Source organism: Mytilus trossulus, unplaced genomic scaffold (genome assembly GCF_036588685.1).
Source record: "Mytilus trossulus isolate FHL-02 unplaced genomic scaffold, PNRI_Mtr1.1.1.hap1 h1tg000343l___fragment_1__unscaffolded, whole genome shotgun sequence".
Classification (NCBI taxonomy): Eukaryota; Metazoa; Mollusca; class Bivalvia; order Mytilida; family Mytilidae; genus Mytilus; species Mytilus trossulus.
In genome coordinates, this window is record NW_026963332.1 from 180,714 (window position 1) to 186,725 (window position 6,012).

Below are 6,012 nucleotides of genomic sequence, written 5' to 3' on the forward strand. Positions count from 1 at the left end.
ACCTTTGACCTTAGGTCAATTTTCATGTCCATGTCAATTAATGATCATTGGTGATAATCCTAGGTGGCTACAATTTACAGTTTCTGAGTTTTAGTGGCCAAACGAAATTTGTTAATTTTCAAAGGGGCATAACCCTACCAATGAGTCGTTGAATCTTTTCGATTTAAATGTAGCGAAGCACAAGGGTCTGTTCCTGAACAAATTCCACCCTTTGTTTTTTTTCTACCTATTATGGTTATGGAGTTAGAATGATAACAAGGTTTTTGGTGTAAGGGGAGATAACTCCTATAAAGGAAATGTTACGGGGTCGTGCCCTCACCACAAGATAGCTTTTGGTCAACCGATACTAAATACCTAATATCATTTCAACATGTCGCGTACTTTTTTTGGGAAATTTCGTTAAAGTTTGGCGGAAAGAATAATAATAATAATTAAACTGTCAATTGTTCTTGAACAATTGAGAGGTCTTTCCTTTTTTAATGTAAAATACATGTTCCAACAGACGTAGAATGTATTGAAAAGGTCAAGGTCAACCTTAAAAAGCTCGAAAACACACTAAAAATCCTTTAAATAAGGTTAAAAACACTAAATTCGCTATCTGGGACATGACCTTGACCTTTGACCTTTTGACCTTTGTCAAGGTCATTGGTCCCCAGTGCCATTACTGAAGACCCCAAGGGTCTAGGACCTTTGGTTATATAGTAAAAGCTGATTTTGTCTTTTCAAAAACCTAAAATAGGGGTTATGCCCCTTATAGAAAGGTCAAATCTCTTTGGTCAAAATGTAACAAAGTTGCGCCATAATGACCCAAACATTTTCCACCATTTAAAACTTCTGTAAGTATAATGGTTTCTGAGATTATCCCATAACAAGGTGTTAGGTCAAAGGTCAAGGTCAACATACAAATTTGACCTTGAGGTATTTTTTAAAGATACATGAAATGATGATGATTGGTGAAGATCCTATGTGTCTACGACTTACGGTTTCTGAGTTTTGGTGGCCAACCGACACCGGTTTATTTTCATAGGGGCATAACCCTACCAATGAGTCGTTGAATCTTTTCGATCCAAATGTAACGAAGAACCGGGGTCTGGTCCTGAACAAATTTCACCCTTCATTTTTTTTCTACCTATTACGGTTACGGTGTTGGAACGATAACAAGGTTTTTGGGTTTCGGAGGGATTACTCCGAACCGACAAAATATTTCGACTCACAGGGTGAGTTCCGGATAGGTATTCATGACACCGATACAAAGTGTGAACATGAAAGCGACACGTCTTACGGTTACGGAGGGAAATTTAGTCAAAGTTTGGCGGAACAAGAAGAATAATAATAATAATTAAACTGTCAATTGTTCTTGAACAATTGAGAGGTCTTTCCTTTTGAAATGTAAAATAAATGTTCAAATAGACATAGAATGTATTGAAAAGCTTTAAAACACACTGAAAATCCTTTAAATAAGGTTAAAAACACTAAATTCGCTATATGGGATATGACCTTGACCTTTGACCTTTTGACCTTTGTCAAGGTCATTAATCCCCAATGTCATTGCCGAAGAGCCCGTGGGTCTAGGACCTTTGGTTATATAGTAAAAGCTGATTTTGTCTTTCCAAAAACCTAAAACAGGTATAATGCCCCTTAAAAAAAGGTCAAATCTCTTCGGTCAAAATGTAACAAAGTTGCGCCGTAATGACCCAAACATTTTCCACTATTCAAAACTTCTGTAAGTATTATGGTTTCTGAGATTATCCCATAACAAGGTGATAGGTCAAAGGTCAAGGTCAACATACAAATTTGACCTTGAGGTATTTTTCAAAGATACATGAATTGAAGATGAATGGTGAAGATCCTAGGTGTCTACGACTTACGGTTTCTGAGTTTTGGTGGTCAACCGACACCGGTTAATTTTCATAGGGGCATAACCCTACCAATGAGTCGTTGAATCTTTTCGATCCAAATGTAACGAAGAACCGGGGTCTGGTCCTGAACAAATTTCACCCTTTGTTTTTTCTCTACCTTTTACGGTTACGGTGTTGGAACGATAACAAGGTTTTTTGGTTTCGGAGGGATAACTCCGAACCGACAAAATTTTTCGACTAACAGGGTGAGTTCCGGATAGGTATTCATAACACAAATACAAAGTGTGAATATGAAAGCGACACGTCTTACGGTTACGGAGGCTAACTTCGTCAAAGTTTGGCGGAAAAAGAATAATAATAATAAACAGAAGAAATACAGTAAGGTCTTTCCCTTTTGTAAAAGGAAAGACCTTAATAACGGAACAGAATGGTTAAAAAGGCCTTTTTACAATATAAATCAATTGCTTTCAAAAAGCAATTGTAAACGGTCTTTCCCCCTTTGAAACAGATTGATTGGGGGGGGGTGTTTGTTTGTTTGTTTTGTTTGTTTGTTTGTTTGTTTGTTTCTGTAAGGGGTCTAGTATTGTGTTACCGGAGAAGTTTCATGTTTAGTTTGGAAAGTTTTTATTTTATTTTAGGTCCAGCGCGCGCGCCAGATTGAGGAGACACCACGTGACGCGTGTTTATATTAAGAAAAACTTAGTCTTTTTATTTCTCTTTAGGTCGGGACGTTGGACAGACAACATCTATAGAGATGGAATGTACACAATGTAATTTCTTTGGTCATTATAGGAAATTGACATTTTGATCACAGTTCACCAGCAGTGCATGATTTGGATTTAATTGATCCGGTGTAACTTTAAAACACGTTTAAGGATTATTTTCTTAAAATGTACATTTTTCAGCACCAGTTTGTAACAGATTAGTTTTTCAATCCAGGAGCGGACATTTTTACTGTAGGATTTCATTGAGAATTACGGACCTAGCAAGCGATTTTTACGGCATTGCCATTCTTTTTCTCTAGGAAAAGTCTTGAGAGATATCGGCACCACGTTGTTTTATGAACCTTTAGTACATGTATGCCCTGCTGACTGTAAATTTTGGGATCGATTGGACTTGTAGTTTCAGAGTTTAAGTGATAACAAGGTGGTGGATTTTTTTTTTCAGAAGAGATGTAAGAACAATATTAAACTGTCAATTGTTCTTGAACAATTGAGAGGTCTTTCCTTTTATAATGTAAAATACATGTTTCAATAGACGTAAAATGTATTGAAAAGCTTTAAAACACTCTGAAAATCCTTTAAATAAGGTCAAAAACACATAATTTGCTATATGGGACATGACCTTGACCTTTGACCTTTTGACCTTTGTCAAGGTCATTAGTCCCCAATGTCATTGCTGAAGACCCCATGTGTCTAGGACCTTTGGTTATATAGTAAAACCTGATTTTGTCTTACCAGAAACCTAAAATAGGGGTTATGCCCCTTAAAAAAAGGTCAAATCTCTTCGGTCAAAATGTAACAAAGTTGCGCTGTAATGACCCAAACATTTTCCACTATTTAAAACTTCTGTAAGTATAATGGTTTCTGAGATTATCCCATAACAAGGTGTTAGGTCAAAGGTCAAGGTCAACATACAAATTTGACCTTGAGGTATTTTACAAAGATACATCAATTGATGATGAATGGTGAAGATCCTAGGTGTCTACGACTTACGGTTTCTGAGTTTTGGTGGTCAACCGACACCGGTTAATTTTCATAGGGGCATAACCCTACCAATGAGTCGTTGAATCTTTTTGATCCAAATGTAACGAAGAACCGGGGTCTGGTCCTGAACAAATTTCACCCTTTGTTTTTTTTCTACCTATTGTGGTTACGGTGTTGGAACGATAACAATGTTTTTTGGTTTCGGAGGGATTACTCCGAACCGACAAAATATTTCGACTAACAGGGTGAGTTCCAGATAGGTATTCATGACACCGATACAAAGTGTGAACATGAAAGCGCCACGTCTTACGGTTTAGGCTGCTAACTTCGTCAAAGTTTGGCGGAAGAATAATAATAATAATAATAATAATAATAATAATAAACAGAAGAAATACAGTAAGGTCTTTCCCTTTTGTAAAAGGAAAGACCTTAATAATAATAATCAGAAGAAATACAGTAAGGTCTTTCCCTTTAGTAAAAGGAAAGACCTTAATAATAATAATAATAATCAGAAGAAATACAGTAAGGTCTTTCCTTATAGAAAAAGGAAAGACCTTAAAAATCCTCGCAAACAATGAATAACAAAAATGAATTACAAATTGTTTGAACAGGTGCAATCAACATGGGAGTACGATTTGAGAGTACCTGCAGTAACCAAAGGCTAATCAAAAGCCAAAAACAATTAAAAATGAAAAATCATACATCAGAAATATAAAAATCAAAACACATTCCATGGATTTAATGCCATAGACAGTCGATAGATCAAATCAACACGAAAATACGATATGAGAGTACTTGCAGTTAATGAAAGCTAGAGAAAAGCCAAAAAACAATTGATGATAAAAAATCATGCATCAGACACTATAATTAATTAAAATACATCCCAGGGATTTAATGTCCTAACGCCATGGACAGTCAAATAAGACATGATTCACATCAAACAAACAGAAAACTGGCATATTCCTGATTGGGTTCTAGCATTTCATTTCCAAGTGGGCAAAACGAAAAAGCTTTCTACCTTCTACCACACGTTTTCTTCCATTTCACTTTGTTTTTTTAAATACTTTCTCAATATTTGCTATATAACAATACAATCCAGTTTCAATAACTAATGTATTAGCAAGTGCATCGTTTGATGGTTAGACTTAAGAATGACAATATGTTCATTAGAACTTCAATTGATCTCTTTAGTTATGTTTATTTAAGAACGTGCAGACATTTGAGAGTTGCTGATCTGTCAATTAATTACTGTAACAGATGATACGATCATAAAGTGCGGTAAACGATATCTTCTGTGAAACGGATATTCCATAACGGTCAACAAACTCGTGATAGTCTCTGTATCTGTTGTATCTTTTATCACAAGTTCGATGGGATCGATGCGTTCAACATTGTCACCAAATTTTGAATAATTTAGTGGTAGAACATCATCTATATAGCGGAAAGTAAAGTAAAAGGCTGACTTCAACTGTTTCTTGTTTCTTTGTTTCTGTATGAAGTCAGCTTCATAAGAATAAAGTAACAAGTCGACAAGAAGAAGGGCACAATTGATTCCAGTGGGAATGTCGATAGTTTGTTGAAATCACGTCCTCGATAAATAAAGGCAGCAGTAGTATACCGCTGTTCAAAACTCATAAATCCATGGACAAAAAAAAACCAAAATCGGGGTAACAAACTAAAACTGAGGGAAACGCATTAAATATAAGAGGAGAACAACGACACAACATTAAAATGTAACACACAGAGAAACGGAATAAGCATTAGACAAAATCCTTCAGAATAACAAATGTAACATCAAAACCAAGTACATGAATTTGGGATAGATAAGTACCGTGACACGTCTTATAGTAATGTGAATTCACACTCAAAAATAAGAGAAAATAAACGACACAACGGAAACATAACGTTAAAATGTAACACACACGGAAACGAACTATAATATAACAATGGCCATATTCCTGACTACAAAACAAATATGTTGTCAATAAAAAAATCAAGCATTCTAATAATGTCAGTTTCAGAGAACTTTTTGTTTGAATTAGAGTCACTCTTTACAAAGTAAGATGTATCTCTCCCTAAGAAAAGATACTTGCATTTACGTTGGTCATTCTATTTTATGAAACAAAGCAATACCAACTCTTTTGATATGTTATTAAGTTTGAAATAGGTAATACTTGTGTGAAGTTTAAAAAAGTCAAATGTTTTAATACCATTGCAAGATGAAAGAGTCTTTGATTGTATGTACTCTTTAAGATCTTTCGAATTTTTTAGTATCCGCATCTGTCTCGCGCCACCTTCAGAATAGGAAATTTCACTATACAAAAGAAGCGCGTCTTTTATTGCTGATGAAATTGATGTTAATAATTTAGGTTTCGTAGATCACGTGGTAGACCCAGCAATATAACGTCGTTTTATCGGCACTTCGGTGTTGACATGAATATCAATTA